The sequence below is a fragment of the Haemorhous mexicanus genome, chromosome 8 (genome assembly GCF_027477595.1).
Source record: "Haemorhous mexicanus isolate bHaeMex1 chromosome 8, bHaeMex1.pri, whole genome shotgun sequence".
Taxonomy (NCBI): domain Eukaryota; kingdom Metazoa; phylum Chordata; class Aves; order Passeriformes; family Fringillidae; genus Haemorhous; species Haemorhous mexicanus.
In genome coordinates this window covers 10,505,311-10,524,408 of record NC_082348.1, presented here as the reverse complement: position 1 = coordinate 10,524,408, position 19,098 = coordinate 10,505,311, and the positions used below count along the sequence as shown (strand labels likewise).

The following is a 19,098-nucleotide window of genomic DNA, read 5'->3' as shown; positions in this document are numbered from 1 at the left end:
CTTAATAATACAGATCTTTGCTCTATTCCCTAATGAGCCCAAATATATCCTTTGCCTTTATTCATTTTTTACTTGCAGATTAAAAAAAGCAGTTTCCAGCCCAGCCCATTCCCTGAAAATATGGAGACACTCTGAATGGCAGGAGAGCTGCAGGACACCCCTCAAGCCCTGAGCTCACAAAGGGTGCTCAGGACTCTCCAGACCAACTTGGACACTGGGGAGGAGAGAGGAGCTGCCCCCATCTCAAACATGGACCCACACCCCAAGAGTAACAACTTCTCCATAAAAATCTGACTCCTATTACTCCAACTGTTTGATTACATTCATATGCTAAGGACAGCAACAATTCTTTTATTGACAACTCTGACTCGAAACAGGCAGAAAAACCTCATCTTTCAGCTCAAAATAAGCAACACCATCAACTACAGCCAGAGGAGGGACTCCTCTCTGTGGATGGCTGCCAGCAGATGGCAACACTCCAACTTCCCAAGCTCCTGCATCCAAGCGCTGCATTTTGGGCCATGCCCCCGCAGTGAGTTCCCACATCTGTGTGCCACTCTACAGTACAAGGAGCTGCGGGTCAGGGACACCCCCAGGTGACTGTCACCAGTCCAGATCTATTTGCAGACAACATGGATGAAATTATTCTCACCCCCTAGAGATGGGTCCCTCCATGCAGAGCCCACAGATCACACAGAGGCGTGATGAAGATGCAGGTTGCACACGTGGACATGAAGTAAGTCCCAAGACTAAACCCACACCAGCCCTTCACAATTGTATTCTCACTCAGCTCTTTCTAAGCCTGGCTGGATCCTGCCAGATCCAAGGTTCTCCACCTCTCTCCCCCAAGTTGATCAGACCAGTCAACCCCCACCCAAATCCTGCCCAGTTAACCTGAGCCAGTGCTGCATCCAATGGGCATTTGATGCTATTTTTTTTTTTTTTTTGTGATAATGATGATTTCTAAAGCTGAAAAATCCTCCCTAGCACAAAAAAACCTTCACCCAGTGCTTATTCTATTGAAAAAAATCCAAAAACATAAAAAGGGTGTCAAAACAGGGGTTTCCTAGGATTAACTCTGGTTCCCACTCCATGGGTGCACTGATTGAGACTCTCAACCAATGAACACAACTTCTACAAGTTCAATCTGGTTAATGTGGGCTCAAAGGGGTTAAAACTAAACAGCATCTTTTGCATGTCCCGATTACAGCAAGACTCCCAAATCCTCACTATTGGAGTTGTGCAGTGATTAGAAAATTTGCCAAGGAATATAAAATTATATAAGCATGTATGATATATTTTGAATGGATAAAACTGAGAACAAATAAGGTTTTAAGGAAATAAGTAGTTTTCTGCTTTAATCCCAAGACTCTGAGATTTCATTTCACTTACAGTCACTAGCATAAACCACAAAAAAGCCCCCAAAACAGAGACTCAAGTCTTGCACCAAGAACAGGAGAAAACAGGTGATTTAGATGCCAGGCAACATATCAAGAATTGACCCAGCAGAGAGAGGAACACCTCAGTCCTGAAAACAAGCTCTTTCTAGGTCTTTCTGGACAAATTGGTGTTGTGCCAACAAAAAGTCCCCCCAGTGGGGTCCATGCACGAAGATGCAGTTGCTGTGATGATGCCTTGAACAGCCAGGCTGTGCTGTTCAGGGCGTGTGGTTCATACTGGACAGGGAGTACGAAAAACACCACCAGAATCGACATTATTGATAACGTTTTTGGAACACCAAGCAGTTTAACTTTTCAGCACTCACTCGTGTCACTTTACACAAACCCAAGGGACTTCACAGACTGATTTACAAGACAGACTCAGATGACCATGCTTCATCAAGTTGGAACAAAAACTATATCGCAATGTAATTTTTAAGTAGCAGGGGGACAGGTATCTATATTTATTCTGTTTAGCAGGAGCTCATTTAAATCACAGTATGGCATCTTTGCAACATCCTGAAACATAAGGAGTGAAATTACTCTGTATTATCTGTGTTACTGTGTAACTTTTCTGTGAAAATATTAAAGATCTGCAGAGATTTAAAACTGAAGCTCCTTTAGCTCCTTTTATTTGCAGTCACACTTGTTAGTGAGCAAGAGAATTTTGTTCAATATCTATTCACAATAATTTTCTACACAGCCATTTTAAAATACAATAAAGGAAGAAAAAATCTAGGAGCAATCTTTTTTTTTTTTCACAGTCCTCTGTCTTAACAAAATAAATTTATATCCTGTTTGCCAAATGGTACTACTTGCTTATCAGCTTCCTTGCCATTTTGCTATGGTAACCAGCTTCAGTCCCAGGAGGAAAGAGATGATGTAGATACTAAAAATCTGATTCCCTAAGCTCCATGGCCTGAAAAGCAAAAACATATTATGGCAGCTCTTTCAGACAATCTGTGCTTCAAGAGCTGTTCAAGGCAATGGAAAGATAAAATTCTCTGTTTTGTAGTTGATTTCCTTCCCCTGCCTAACTAGAGATTTAAAGTAAGAAGATTCCTACCTTTCTGCTTTGGAATACAATAGTTTATAAAGACCATTTAATTACCAATTAATGTAACTCCTAGGTAAGCTAATAAACCTGCCTGCAGTATTGGCACATAGGAGTATTTCATAAACTAACACGTTTCCTCCTCCACCACCTGGCTGAGGCAGAGAAATGCTGCTCTCCTGGTTCTACCAAGGCAGAGCTCTTCAAAGGTGATTCAGCACCTAAGGAAGAGCTGTGTACTGTGAGGGGCTTTCAAAAGCCACAGTGGCTCCTGAGTGCCACTGAAATAATAGATCCCTCAATCTCAGACACAAAACAGTTTCCAGTCGCTTTGATTTCATCACACAAACAGAGCACTGCAACGCCTTTGTTGAATCTCCCGCAGGAAACTGTTTGCAATAATTTTTTCCCCTGGTGACTGAAAGGGAAAAAAGAAAAGAGATGGAAACAGTTTAGTTCCACATGTTCTAGGAGTTATGAAAACCTGGTATTACAAAATCAAAATGAAGAGCTAAATTTGGCCTGACACCAGTGTTACAAAATTGATGTTTTGGGCACCTCAGGCCAGGCTGAGGAAGAAGCAGGATGTCTCAGTGGCCAGGAGAGAGCCTCCAGACCACCACAGCAGAAAAAGTATCAGCTTGCAGCAATATTGCCACACTTCCCCCTGCTGTGTTTCTATTTGATAATTCTTCAAACACCAGATGCTATTCAATATGTAATTAAGAGACAACAACATGCTTAAGAGAAATAGCATCAAGATAAATTTAGTTAGTTCCCTACCTCTGCCAGAGCAAACAAGGCTGGCTACTGACATGAGAAGGTGGGCCATATTCCTTGCAATATTATCTCTTATTATAAAAGTCACAGCTTCTGGGGTTTTTTGCCAAGTTACTCTGCTTTGGTCCACTTCTGTTGCAGAGGCTCAGGGTTACTTCTGTTCTAAGATCACAGCATTAGGCTATTCTCTTTCGTTTCCAACACCACAAACCAGTATTCTCTTTTTCTATTTATTTTTCATTTAAATCAAAATATTGTTTCAATATTTTCATAAGGTCATGTTTTGAAAACAATTACTTTTGAAGCTTTTACTGTGAAGCAATAAAACTGTCACAAGGAGAAATAAAGCACATATATGGAGATTTAAAAATCATAGGAAACAACCTGCAACAAACACCAAACTATGTACCCCCTCTTTCCAGCGTGACACTGCTCTGCCTCAGCTTCCCAACACTCATGATACTCAGCCAGTAGCAAATTTTTTGTTCAAGTGATCATCTGTGCAACTGCCAGATTAAAAGCAGCTAACACTTGACTTTCTAAGCTACATTTCAAAGTGGTTGTATATTGAATCGGCAAAGTGGTCCAATTATTAATTGTAGGGGCAGGTACTGAGATTATCTTTACTTTTGAGAGTTACTTTTTTAACCTTTAAAAATTATTATGAAATCTTGAATATGTACTGTAAATAATGTAAGAACAAAACTGTGACGATTACAAAAGCTCTAACCATCCAAGACAATTCTGCTGCACCAATATGTGCAATCGTGAATTGGAAGTATGGATGAATTCTAAAGACAAAAAGCACCAATATTATGAGGAAATGTTATTGTTATAAGATATAGCTGGTGCTGTTTTTTAAACACTTTCCCTGAACTGCAATTAACCCTCTATTGCCTCTTTATACACTACTGTCTAATAAAAAAATTGGAGCAGCTACAGAGCCAACGGCATAATGAAAATTAAAATGAAAGACAACATCAGCTGGCTCCAAGATCAAATTACTCATGTATTTGTGTTGTATATACAACAACATCTTTCATTTCCCAGAGCTACAGCCAGCAGAGTACTAAGATAGTGAAAATTTGTAGATTATGCTAGAAAGATAATTAAACAGTTGAAGTCACATGCTCTTCTCCCAGTGTTTGGCTAGTAAAGAACAGTGTCAGTACTGGTGAAGAAATCAGGAGGTTTCAATTTCAAACGTGGCAAGAATTTCTATTGAGTATTGAGGGGAAACTGCAACATCCAAAAATCACATCAATACACCAGAGCCCCAGAACAAATTTTCTGAAGGTGCTGTGTGCTGCCTTCCCTCTGTTCTGCTGCTGCTGTACAGCAGCCACAGCTTGGATCTTGAGCAGAACAGAGAAGCAGTTACAGCCACCACCTTCCAAAGGCTTCTGTGACACAAGAGCAGTGCTGCTGAAGCCAGTGTCACAGTTTAAATGCCTCCCTAAGACATAGCTGATATTGCAAAGCAGCAGAATTCTTTAGAGAGTATTGGAGAGTAATGTTCTACATATGCACTAAGCCTCTTCAGCTGATGGTGAGAACAAAAAATGTCTCTGCAGAAACACTTCTGAAACTTTCCTGATGCTCCTTCTGTTTGGTGAGCCTACAAGGAACAAAAGCTGCCCACTTCACTCTTTCAACTAGATTCTATATTTGGCACAAAGTTACTTGCTGAGAGTGACCTGTGGTATTTTGGCTGAAAACACTAAAAGAGCCCTTATGCCACTTGTGAATATCTCTGTTCAAGAGCTGCAGTCAATAAAAACATTCATCTGATGCCATCCATTCTGTGCATTTCAGTGACCGTCTCACCTTTCCAGCCCCAATGTACACTGACCCCTCAAACATGATGCTGTTCTCCCAGAGGAAAGCCAAACAAGTATTTTGCCCCACATAAGTTCATTATTTCTTTAGAATGAAAACAATTATTATCTAATTTACCTTTTAAATACACAGTTGCATATGGAGACATAATACACTATAACCCTAATCTAGAGGAAAAAAAAAAAAAGATATTTATATTTTTCAATTCTCTTAATTGTTTCAGAGGATATCAAAATCTTTGATGCTGCATTCTTAATTGTAATGCTTCCCACCTTATTCTGTATAATTTTAATTCATTTAATGATTGTTGTGACTGCAAACCTTCTGTGCATTCTTGCCCAACAATATTTATACTGTCATGCAGAATACAATATTTATGATTTGGGGTTTTTTATCATTAAAATCTTTAAATCCTGCTTTATTAAAAAACAAAATATTACAAATACAGATTTTTTTTAAATAAAGCTTCTCAAAAGGAAAAAAAATCTTACATAAAATAGATAAATTCTACTTCCATAACAGTGTTTTATTAATTTTTCTGCTGGGATTAAATTTTCTTTCATTACTGACTTATAAGATTAAGAAGTGGAAAATATATTGTCCTAACCAAATCTTGGTGTAACATCAGCTAAAAGAAATATTTGTGTGTCTAAGTTTTCCTGGAATTCTATCACAATCCCAGAAAAGCATCCTTTGCATGGTGGCACAGCCTGGGGGGAAGGAATGCTGCCCATCTCTAGCAATAAAACAGGAGGGAAGGAGATTCCTGGGTCTGCCTTCCATCCTCCACAAATCTCTATGGCAAACAAGTTTTTCTTTACCTCCACACTTAACTTAATTTAAAAAGTACAAATCAGCACTGGTTTTCATGCAAGGATTCTCCCTGGATGGTGATTCAGATGAGCCAGGCAAGAGCTGCATGGGCATTCCAGGGAAACACCGTGGCCCTTGGATGCAAGAGTGAGACTCTGAAATAACTTAGGGGGAGGTGTTCTCCACTAAAACAGGGACATTTCCCCTTTCCTTTCTCCTGCTGACAATTCAGCCCCTGCTTTTTAAATTTAAATTACCACCTAAGTCTTTGCAACCAGGCTGTCTCCTTGAAATCCAGTGGCTTCTTATCTGAAGAGATGGAACACCAGCCAGATGCTCCTACGGAGCACAAGCTGCAAGTTTGGCCAGTTTCAAATCTGCTGTGGCAGCCTCCAGGAGGAACAACATGACAGAAATAGAGGACCTGTATTGAAACACATCTCATGAGCAGTACTGTGCAGTGTTTTTGACATTTTAACCCTCTAGCTCACTTAACCTGACCCTAGTAAAAAAGCATTTGTACCACGAGTGAATCCATCTCCCTGGAAGTGTGTTTATTCCTGATCCACAGAGGTGACAAAGACTTCAGCAACCAAACACAATCTCACCAAAGTAAAAGCCCTTGAAATGGGCCTTGAAACATTAGGTACTTCTTGAGGATGTGAAAGTGGATGAAAGCTTCTAGACTTTCTGTGCATGACTCACAGCTGTCATTGGATAAACATCTTCCCATAAAAAACACATCAAGATAATTTTGACAACTGTACAAAATTTTCCCAGATGCATGATAGCTTAGGCAATTTAGACAATGACTTTAGTTAAGAAAATTAAGCAAAGCTCTGATATTCCAGCAAAATCAATTGTTCTGCAAATGATTGTAACCACGTTTGAGTTATTTTCATCCAGTCCCACCTGTCCCTGTGCTCCCAAGACACAAGGAGCTGGGAAGATAAGAGATATAATAGGTGTTATTAGAAAAATATTGTGATTGAATAGAAGCTGGGTTAAGATGTGTGGTTATCCAGATTCTGCACAATGTCTCTGAAGCTGAAGGGAGGTCTAATCAATGAGGAGAAAAGTCAAGAAATGTGCTTTATTCATCATTCATATCCCATTTCCTTCTCTATCTGGTGGGACAGAAGACAAATGCCTCGGTTTTCTATCAGGCTCTCTTAAAATTAGTCTGCTACACTGAAACACACGTGAAAGTTCCATCAATACAAACCAACTAACTCAACAAGCCAATACATAAACTGCTCTAAGCCATAGTGGAAGCAAGATTATGTTTACTTTGCTTTTCTGTATTTTATTCCCCTTTGGAACAGGTTGTGCCTGGCAGCCATACCAAGTACATGATCTCAGCAGAAGAGACTTGTGAAGCCCAGGATCCCAGTCCTTCACAGTCACCCCTAGGGCTGCCACTACACCCCCTCCCCACCCTCCTGTCCAGGGGAGCTCTGCCTTTCCCAGTACCCTGCACAGTGCCAGCAAACACTTCAAGGAGAAGCACGTGCCCAAGGCCTGTGCTTGCATTCAATGGCTTTGGGAGAAAACGTCTGCACTAAATAGGCAAAATCATGAAGACAAACCCCCCTCTGCTTCCCCCTGTCACAGTGAATCCTAGTCCTTAGTGTTCCTGGGAATATTTCAGGGAGCCCTGGACTCAGATAGAGGCCATGCATCATGTCCCTTATCTTCCATCGTCATTTCAGCACAGGAGTCACCTCCAGGTCACTGGGAAAACAAAAATATTTATCCAGTTACATGAAAATCTTATTTATCTGGAAAAAAGGAACATTCTCCACTTGCTCAGCAGGCAGAAATGAGTGCCCTAAATATGGTCTGTAAGATATAAAAATCACTATTTCCCAAGCATTTAGAATGTGTGTTTTTGGGAGGTGGTGAGTTAGACTGGTTTTGTTTGTTTGTGTGGGAAGAAATGTAAAATTAGAGAAAGACTGGAATACAGATGGGTATTTTGGTTTTGATTTAAAAAATACCTCCTTTCTTCTTCTGTTGCTGGATTTCAAATCAAGTCAGAGCAGCTTGCCCACAATCTCTGTTCTTTCCTATTAACATCCCTATCCCAACATATATTTTTAATAAACAAAACTTACCAAGCACTACCAGCAAAGTCTGAACTCTTGAACGGAAGCAGTGGCTTGCACGAGATGAGGTGAAGGAGCAGCATTCACAGCAGATGGCAAAGGTTGTGCACAGCCATCACTAAGATCCAAGTCAATCAGTGAGGGACCTGGCTGGATCACATCCTCTCCTTCAAAGGTTGCTGTGGGTTTTATCACCTGTTACAGTGAACCGGGCTCACTTCTGCATCAGAGGGGCTGCACACAAGTCTGAGATTTGTTATCACACCTGGCTGCTCCAGCAGCTGAGCATACTGATCTCTAAACAGATTTGGATTCAGCAACACAAAACCTCAGTAAGCAAATTCCTGACCAAATCTTAACGGAGCCCTGTGATCAGCTCGAAGGCACATTCCTTGGCCTTCAGCTTTGCCACACTGAATTTCAAAGGTCTGCAGTAATATAATAAAGGTTTTACAGAGAAGATCTGAAAGACACTTCAGAACTGTTTATGAAGGCAAGTGCAAGACAACCCAACGACATTGGTTACGACTGGCTTTGTTTATAATACAAATTACAACATAATTTAGCCTGCCTCCATTTCACTGCACACAACCCCTCGCCTTTGGAGCTGCACTACTGCACTCTCCACGAGTCTTTCATTCTGCCACACATTTACACAGTAAATCATATTTTTTTCCACCCTGTACTTTCTCCTCAGCCCCCCAGTTCTGCCTGTCCCCAGACACACACACAAATGCCTCACGATTCCAGGATCAAACCAAATGACTGCTTGTAAATTAGCCAAGATGAACCTTGCTCTGTTCCAACAGCATCAACAATTTGGTTACTCTCTACTACGAGAGTTTTTCACAGCATACTCTGCAAGTCACAATTTATATTGCCTTGCAGAATCTGAAGGAAAACATTTCAAACTAAATTTTCAAGGTATATGCATTGGAAACATTATCCAAGCCCCATACCCCAAGACTGCACCATTAATTTCTGTAAGCATTATGAAATGGCAGGAAACTGGATTCTTGAATCAAGATATGCTACAGGCAAAGGATATTTTGGTGGGATCTTAAACCTGCTTTTTTTTACTGTCAAATGTGTAAGATGAATATACTGAAAATACTGGAATCACAATACTGTAAAAATTCTACTGTTTAACAGAAGTAAACAAATTAACCTCACTTTCCTGGAGATGTACAGTTTGGAAGAGCCTTTGAATTCTGACAATTGAAATAAGGTGGGTTGGCTGGGAATTGGGTGGGATATAAAGAAACTAAGTCCAAATTTCTCCTGCTAGTGGAAAATTTTGAGCTTGTAATTGAGCATGTACTTTTATTCTCCCCAAGATCATTACCAGAGATTATGCAGCTGAATAGGTTTTCTGAGGTGAACCTAAAATAGACCAAATATCATACTAACCTCCCCAAGAGGATACTGTACACCACAGAATTGAACTTTGAAAAACGATAAATTACAATTATTTAAAGAAACCTAATATGAGGAAGACAGACAGAAAAAAAATAGAGAGTACTTATTTTCAGAATTTTTTGTAATATGACAAGACAGGACCTAAGAGACCTCCTGGACTATAGAGCTCCTTTCCCAGTTGCCTCTTAAAAATTGTCATAACCAAAAAAACTGATACCACAATTCTGCTGAAGTTTGAAGTCCTCTGAATAGCAGTAGCTGCTTTCCTCATGTTATATATAATGCTTCTCTTACTATATTCCAAAGAGACATTTTTCCTGGAGTGGACAATATTGACAATAAAAAATTAATTTGCAATCTTCTTTCCCTGTCATCAATATCTGTTGTACCACTGCTTAAATATTAAGTCATGGCATCAGATTTTTAATTCCCAAGAATACAGCTCCTGTGCACTTGGCCTGGCCTAGTAAGCCTTTCACAAACCAGCCCTTGTATCATGTGCAGATTTACTAAACAAAATGAGTTTATGGAAAGTACTTCAAACGTGGAAGATAACTGGATAAACAATTGCCTAAAGAGGAAAAACAGCTGAGAGGTTTTGCTGTCTACTGAAAACCAGGTACAGTGTTGCCTTTATATCTAGGAAATGAAAGCCACACAAATGAAAAATTTAGCAGGAGATAATAACAAAGAAGTGGTGTGAAATGTTTCAGTATGTGATCAGATCCATGACTGTGGCTTGAAATCCTAAACTGGTTCTTTGCCATGCTACTGTAATGTGATAGCATTTGTCAGTTTAAATCCAAGAGGGAGCTCCTAAACCATTTTGATAGGATAAAGATATTGGAAGCAGTTGTCTACTATTATCAGTTTAACTGTATCAGCTTAAGAAATAACATCTAGAAATATAATTAATAATTTTCACTAGTTCTTAGACTTCAGAACTAGTGAAAATGATTAATTATATTTCTAAGATGTTACTTCATCACACACGTCTTTGTGCTTTCTGGTGAAGCAAATATGAGCTATCCCTTCAAATGTGAAGTAGGTGGTCCTTGACAGCAGTGGTAACTGGCATATCCTGCTGCAGAGTTGGTACAATAACAGTGAACAGAAGAAAAAGTGAAAGGATGGCAAAAATCACAAATCCAGATATGGAATGGAAAGTGGGAGAATACAGAAACATAACAGACTAAACCAAAAGACTTAAATGGGCCATTTTTTTCATCAACTTGATTCATCCACTGAGACCTACAAGACAGTCTTTTAAAGAAGCCAACTGCTCTTTGAGAACAGCAAGCACAAAATAAACTGACTCAGGTGAACATTGTCTGCCTATGAACAAAAAAACTCCAAACTATTCCCTTTTAAGAAACAACTTTGGAAATTTATAGCAGAAATCAACTGATAAACACGGTTAGTCCAGCAATCAGGCACTAAGCTGTTGGCATAACATCAGGCATCACAAGCAGTAGTGACCCCTGCTAAGTTTGCCTGATGCTTTTGTTGTTACCATAACCTGCTTGACAATTTCTCATGTGGTTATCATCCACCAGCTTTCTTCTTGCATTCATGTTTAACTGAAAATTTCACAAAGTCTTTGCAGATCTGGAAAACACACACACACCCCCAAGGCAGAGGGTAGTGAAAGCTCAGAAGGGGCAGAACCCACACCAAATGGGACAGAAGAAAGACATGGAGATCAGAACAGAGGACCAAGAGTGGTAAGCTGTGGACAAAGAAGCACAAACAGCTTTTTGGAATGATTACATATTTCCTCCCTATGGAACCTGAAATCAAACCACTAATTTTTTCCCACTGTTTTTTCTGCCTCAAAAGCAATTTCTGCTGAATAACAAACTACACGTACAGTCCCTTCAACCAGCAGGTCTGCAAAGAGCAAAGGGGCTCTGTTGCCATCCCTTGCACAGAGAATGTAAGTATTAAACACTCTATTTGTCCTGAGACTGCCTTGAACCAGAGAAGTGAATTGAGGCTGCAGCAGCAAATACCTAAATGCTGAATAATGTTCATCAGCTCACAGGCAAGTTTTTATTTGTTTCAAGCAAGACTCAGTGGGCAATGTGTCACATTTCCAAGCATGAGTACCCAACTTCAGAGATTCCATTTGCCCTTAAAATATCACTTTTACAATGCAATATTTCTATATCTGATTATCAGCACTGCACAGATCACAAAGAACTATCTTAAAAATGGCTGTTTAATTACTTCAGAACAAGCTTTGCTCTTTTGGAAGAGAAACTACTTGAAAGATCAACATCATATTTTACTGGACTTTCAATATGTATATGAGACAGCTCAATATCCAGGACTTGGACTCCAAGAAGAATATTTACCTTCCCTATCATTTCCTACTGCTACAGATGGGTCAGATGCTAGATATCATCCAACTATGCATGCATCAGTTCTAAACAAGAACTAAAATGCTAGAAGTTACCTCTCCACAAGAAGAATGAGAATTAGAGATTGAAAACAACAGAAAGAGGAAGATAAACTGGCTTACTACCCATGTGTTTCTTTAATTTAAGAAACACGAGCAGCACGATTTCTCGCAGGAGGGGAAAGGGAGAGAAAAGAAAGACTCAAAATTGCTCATGGTCCTAAGTCCACTGCCCTACATACTGTCATACAAGCCACTCCAGAACTGGAGTCAGTGTGGCTGACACTGACGAAACAGTAGAACAGTTTGGTGGATCATGAAGAGCCTGTCTGCAAGCATGCCTCCTCAGCTCTGCTCCTGGCAGCCTGAGTGGCAAACATCAGCTCCTGCACCAAAGGAACAAAAGATACACCTGGCAGGAACAGCTTCCACTTCAGGGAGAAGAAAGTCAGCCCTTGGTCTGAATGCAGATGGAAAATGTGCTAAGTACACTGATTCCTAAACTGTCTGGAAGCAGATGAAGATCCCTGACATTGAAAATCATTTTATTAACAGCAGGTGCAATTCCCTCAGGGAAGGTGAATAACTCCATGCAATGGCATCTCAGTATTTCCCCAGCTCTACAGAATTGCCTCAGCCCAGACACACCTAAATCTCACCCACCAGGAGTTCCATCAAGCCCCCTTTTTACCTCCTCTGACTGTAACAGCTGTATTAAACAGAAAATACACATTTCTTCATGTTACCTTACACCTCATGTAGTCAAGAAGTTTGTGCTAAGACCCATAAAATATTGACACTGTCACTAGTCCTTTAGTCAGACAGAGAGAATTTATTTAATTCCTGAAGCTATTCCCACTACTTTTTACAACTTTACAGGGAGGGGTATCTTTTAAAGAAATTATTACGTTTCTCAAAATAACTTTTTGTCATATATTCCCCCTTTCACCACAGTCTGCTCTGATCTTGAGGCCTCAATTGCACTGTTTTCTGTCCCCCTGAGTATAATTCTAGTCCTTCTCCATCTGGCAAAATATACAGAAAGTGGATTTACAGTCTAGACCTCTAGGATTATGATTCAAACAGAATTTTAGCACTTCCAGGAGACTTTTACTTACCAGATATCATTATACCAGATCTCTTGCCATGTCTATTTTGATAAGTCAGACCTTCCTGTCTTTTGTTTGGCTATTGCCTCCTTTTCTCACTGTGTGCACTACAGAACCCAGTTTTAATTGCTCTGCAACACCTGATTTAAAACTATCTTGGGCATTTCAAGGTATGCACATTAGAAATATGCTCTAGATCTTATGCTGCAGTACTCAGTCACTAATCCATTTAAGCAGCATGAAGTGATAGGAAAGTCACATGCAAATTCAACCAGAAGATTTAAAAAATTGCCTTTTTCTCCTGGTCCCACAGGGAAATAAAATTTTGGCATTTCTGCCCACACACTCAAAGATCTTTCAGGTGTATAGCTGTCACCAGTTCATTAAGATGCTCTGATGAGGTGTTTTTAGGATCTAAAACTAAGGATGGTGGTTTAAACAAATGAGCTGCTCCCACAGTAAAGCATTTACTTTGGGCATCCAATATCAAATGCAATTAATAACGTTTTTAAATGCTCAAAAAACCCTTAGTTCTTGTTCCCCTGCATATTCTGGATGAGCAATTATATCCTGAGTTTTGATGAAGACAGACACTGAAAGGTATTAACAAACAGTGAGGGTCACTGTTCAGAAGAGGAGAGGCTGTTGATTTTATTTCCCACTGGAATCTACTGGGAATAAATGAACTAAAGGATTCCAGAAGAACAGCTTGTTCTCTGGGCCCTGCTCAGTTCAAACAGGAAAATCATAAGTTATTAAAATATATACACAGAGCACAAGGACTGAAAACAGGCTGTGGGTTCCTTTGCTCTCCAAATTACAAGCCTAGACCAAATGCCTTTACTTTTCTTACTGCTTTACTGCTTTTTATTACTACTAGTGACATGTCAGCACTTCTGTCCGTGCTACCTCCCCCACCATACTGCCAGAGACTGCCCATACCAGAGGTTCCCATTCAAACCAAGTCTTTGTAGTGGTTTCATAACAAGGGAGCTAATGAATGAATAAAAAAGGGACAGCAGCCCCCTTCAAACAGGCTCAGCTTTCCAAATCAGCACACAAACCACCAGGTACTGCCACCTCTGCTAGACAGCAAAACTCCAGCCCTGATACTTCAGAGAAATATACTTCAAGAAATTCTACATTAGACCAATGTGTCACCACAATAACCCACCCATTATTTTGGTATTGACTCTTCAGCATCATGGGTAATGTTTCTTTTGCTATCCTAAATGCAATATGCAAGGGGATGAGGGAGCACTGATCTCAGCCAGTCCTCTTGGTACTTACCTGCTACAATCCCTGCCCTACCACCCAACTCTAGATTTAGGTTCTGATTTTAGATACAGAAAGGATAGAGTTAATCTATCCTTTCTATATCTAACACTAACAAGCGTTAAACAATTTCCTACTTGATCATTAACCTGTCAAATTCAGCATAATAAAATCATCACTAGTTTAAGGAACTACAAAGGACTTGTCATGGAGAGAATTTTAAGAACACGACAATCATGTATAAATTTAAAAAAGTAATGATGATCCTTTCTACAGCTGGATCCTGAAGAATAATTTTCCACCTTCACACAGTAAAAGCAAATGCTTCTGCAAGAAGTTTTTTTTCTTCAAAAAAAAAGTTCTTGAAACTTTCTGAGCTTTCTTGCAAAGAACACATTTGAATCACAGCTACTCAATGTGACACTTTAATGCTTTTCAGGAACTAGGCAGTGGTCTGGTATACTTTGAGTTTATGATTTATATTTCCTTGTAGTCTATCATGACCTATTACAACTATCAACAAGAGTTAGGTGGGAGAACTAACACAGTAATTTTCCATCCACATTATGCCAGCTCCCAAATGCCAGACCTGTACTCCCAGTGTGTCTGCAGAGCCTGCAGAGGCAGTGCAGTGAATATATTGCAATCTCAGCTGTGAGCAAGTTACTGCTGGCCAATTTTCTAATACAGCGTTAAAATGCAAGAGATAATTCCAGGATCTCCACAAGCAGTAGGAGGAGGACAGTATTCCAGGCACAGTTTGCACTCCTGAGTTTGGAAACATCTGCACTATCAGATAAAGAGCCTTTTATAAGCAGCACTAAGTTAATGAATTTCCCCGAAGTATAAAGAGAGCCACAGCACAGAGATCCTTAAGTGGTAGCACACTGACAGATGAGGCCTATAATTTTGTGGGAGGAATTTCAGTGGGACTGCTTTTCCCTCACTCAGTTGTTCCTTCTGGTGACCAGCTCCACTACCTACACCCTTCCTAGAAAGAGGGCTGGGAGGGCAGCCAGGGGTTTCAGGCTGCAGGATCCACCTGAGCACCCTGCTGGCACTGGGTTCAGCACAGGAGTCACTCTGAGTCACCTGACAGAAACCAGGAGGTTCAGACCCACAAAAAAAGGTTTGTCTGTGGGACTCAAGAAAAGAGACCCTTCAAGGTCATTTCAGAAAGCTTCCTCTCCTTATTCTGAATAAATGACACACTGAGCCTTTGGGTGTTCACACAGAGGAGGGCTGCTGGCTGAGGTCTGGGTGTCTCCAGTGAGCACGTCTGAACACACCAACAGCTGCACTGGTGAAGTGAGCAGACAGTCTCGGGGTGGCCTTGTCTGATAGTGATGGACGAGACTGTCCTGTCTCATGCACTCACTTCTCCACCCAGAGCCCTGCTTGATTTATTTGTAGCAGCAATACATTAATGTTATCTGACAGCTGCTATTAAAGTGTCACAAGCATGTGTATGCAATAACACAGATGCTGCAGGGAATTTGCTGCAGGCCACTACCTCCTAGGCACAGAAAGCAAGGAGAGGCAGGGGAAATACCTTATAAAACAGAGATCCACTCCTAATTCCTCTTATTCAGAAAGAAAATTGACAAGGAAAACTACTACAGAGATCAAGCACAGGTAGAAAGCATGGTAACATTCAGAAAAAAATTAATGCTCCAAGTTTTCCCACCTGTGTCCTGATAACTACAAAACCCAGCGAAAACAAAACGAAACACAGCCAGCCATAGGGCAACATCCCACTCAGGTACCCCATGCAAGAAGATGGGCAGACTCACATGGCAGTAGGCAGAAGGATGGTAACAGGCTGCTGGAATAGCAGGAGACACAAGAAAAATCTCTCTTCACTTTTTTTTCTTTACAGCGGTGTACAAGCGTGGTGATAACATTTGGTTGATGACATATCCTGCCTCCATGACCCCTCAAGTACTTACAGATCTATTCTTATACCATGCTTGAAAATGAGAGTGATAGTACCCTCATGTCTCATACACGCAGAACAAGCAAATATTTAGTCCAAGGTCACAGCAAAAACCAGCAGCAAAGCCAGGATTTGCATACACATTTCTCAAGCAACAGATTATCCAGTACTTTAATAAAAGCACTCACCAGATTCTCTGTCTCAGTCTCTGAGACAAAGCTAAACAGGGATAATTAAGCAAAATATTCTTGCTGTGTCACCCAAAGTTAGAAATGTTACAGAATTTGCCTTAACCATATCCTCTGTGAGTTCTGAGAAGGGAAGGTGACCCCAGGTCACTCACGAAGGGCTGGAAATACTCGACAGCTGCAAAAATCTCAGATACTGAGGAATAAAATCACTTTGACCTAAAGAAAACGACTTCATAACGAAAGAACCAAAGAATTATTTCTGTTCTGCATGAGACAGAGCTTTTCACCTGCAAGTATGTGGAGGACATGTAAGAACCTCCTTGCCCTTTTTTCATGGCCTCACTGAAACTATAAAGTATTTTGTCCTCAATATTCATGGATTATGGATCAGAATGATCATTACTATATTCACTGAAATTCAATGCATCAGATAAAACAGTGTAATTCTGTTAATTCTTCAAGGAACGCTGATATAGCCTCTAGAAAGAAGTCTGAACTGGGCTGTCAAACCTAATATGCTAAGTGCTAATATGGTCAAAAAAAGGGTATGGGTCAGATTTGCACAAGTATTTAGGCCAGATGTACAGATAAGCAGTTAGACTATGTAGAAATACATTAAATCACATTAAGTGCCTATCTGCACCGTTTTGAACTGAGCTTCTTTCCCTTTATCAGATTCATAGTAATTTAATTGAAGCTGATTAGAAATTAAGGTCTCCAGGGCCAATATAAAAAGTTTACATCAGATCACTCCAAGCCACAGTGCCAGCCACAAACTGTTTGCTGTTGTGTAAGCAGAAGCCCAGTGCCTGCAAAGAGGTGCCAGGCAAGTAAACTGGGGAGGGAGGGACCCTGGTGGTGTGGGGGACACAAACCCTGAGAGCCAGCTCTGCAGAGCAGCAGCAGAGGAGGCTGGTGATGGCTCTGTTCGTGTGCTGCAGCCAGCTGCATCTCAAGCTGTGCCCTGGCTTCAATTGCCCCAAGGGGTAAAAGTGCACTAAAAACAAAGGCCAAATAAAACATGCTTTAATTTGCAGCCATTAAAACCCCAGCTGCAAATATAACTGAAGCATGTTTCTTTTTAAAGAAGCAACACAACACTTTCTCCCTCCAGCCCTGTTGACTTCAAAGGCTTCAAAAGTAACTTGATGCCACGACTAGAGGCAAAGCTGCCATTAAGTGCCAACTCCTGCAGTTCCAGCTTTTGAGGCCCCGAATTCTGTTTTGATTATTTACCTTCAAATGAATTTTGAAAACAAAAAAGGAGAAAGAAACAATGAAAGTAAGATGGGAGGCAGTTTCAAGCATGGCTGCCTGCATGCCTGCCTGTATGACAAAAGCTTGGGGCAGGTGAATAAATGCACAGAACCCACAGTTGCACGACATAACCTTGCAAATACTTCTGATACACTCTAGTGAGGACCATCTCTCCCTAGTACTACATATGGCTCTCCACAAAGGGTTTCTTATGTCCCTGTCCCCTCTTTTATTAGAGTTTGTTCTACCAGCCTTGATCCAGTTGAGCACTTGCAGAAAACAAGCCTGAAACCCCTTTTAAAGTGACTTCTCTGGTGTGCATATGTCACAGCTCACTGGGTTTAAGTCAGCAGAGCTTTAATCCATGGCTTAGCACATCAAAAGAAACAGAGCTCCTGCATCCACATCATACACACAAAGACTCCCTGAATTCAGCTTGCATGGCTTGTCCTGATTCCTGATTTAGCCTCATGAAGCCCTCCCCTGAGCTGGAGCCACAGGCCAGGGCCAGGTGAGCTGTAACTTTAGAAAATGAAAGGCAAAGGGTGACAAGGCACCCGCCACGATGCACTGTGTCAACACTGCCAGTCCTTCCACCTCTGAAAAGCAACCAGAGCACCAGGCCCTGCCTTGTCAGGACTGCTGCACTGCAGCCCAAGCTCTACTGGCATGTCCACATGCTCAGCTACAGAGAACTAATAGAGAGGAGAGGGAGGGAAATAAAAATACCAAGAAAGGGAGGAAGCCCTGTGGCTACCATGTTCATTGAAGAAGGATTTGTTCCTTGCTTATGCTGCTGATGTTCTGGTACAGACTGCACATGAACAAGACATTCCCAAGCTTTAAATTTATTTTGGTGTTTCCAACAAGAACAAACATAAAAGTTACACTTCAGAATTTCCTGTTCCTGCATATTTAAAAAATAATGCAGCCACATCAAAACTCCTTGGCCACTGCCAGGTCTGTGGAGAGAAGAATCAATTCAGTGTACAGCCCCTCTTTAATTTCCAATTCTCCATCAAACAGATGAGGGAGAGGAAAAAAGCTGAGGAGCAAATAGCTGAGTTCACTCATGTCTTCAAAGTGTCAGTTAAAACGACCAAGTAACTATTCCTTAGCCCAAACCAGAATGAATACAATTCTTCATATAAAAGTATCTTGCATAAAGGCAGATGCTGATCACAAAAGCCTAAGTTCAAACTAAACACGCTCGAGGATGCATCCCATTTGTGCCAGTGCAATATACGAGAATCTTGCAATCTCTCAGTTACAGTAATAGGGGTAGTAGAGGATGGAGAGCAAATAGTCTTGAGGGAAAAAGCTGTAATCCAGTCACACTTGCACGTGCATCTACACCATCCTCTGGACAAGACCTGACGGAATAAATTAGAGCAGTTAAGTGACAACAAAAATAATAAAGAATTAATTTTTTTAGCACATAATGACAGCACAGAAACTTCAGCCCAGCTTCCTCCTC

At 40.7% G+C, this 19,098-nt stretch overlaps 1 protein-coding gene across 1 annotated transcript in view; it reads right to left on the bottom strand.

The window, feature by feature from the left end:
* ADCY5 (adenylate cyclase 5) overlaps positions 1-19,098 on the bottom strand; it is a 203,893-nt gene that overhangs the window by 84,654 nt on the left and 100,141 nt on the right. The window lies entirely within an intron of this gene.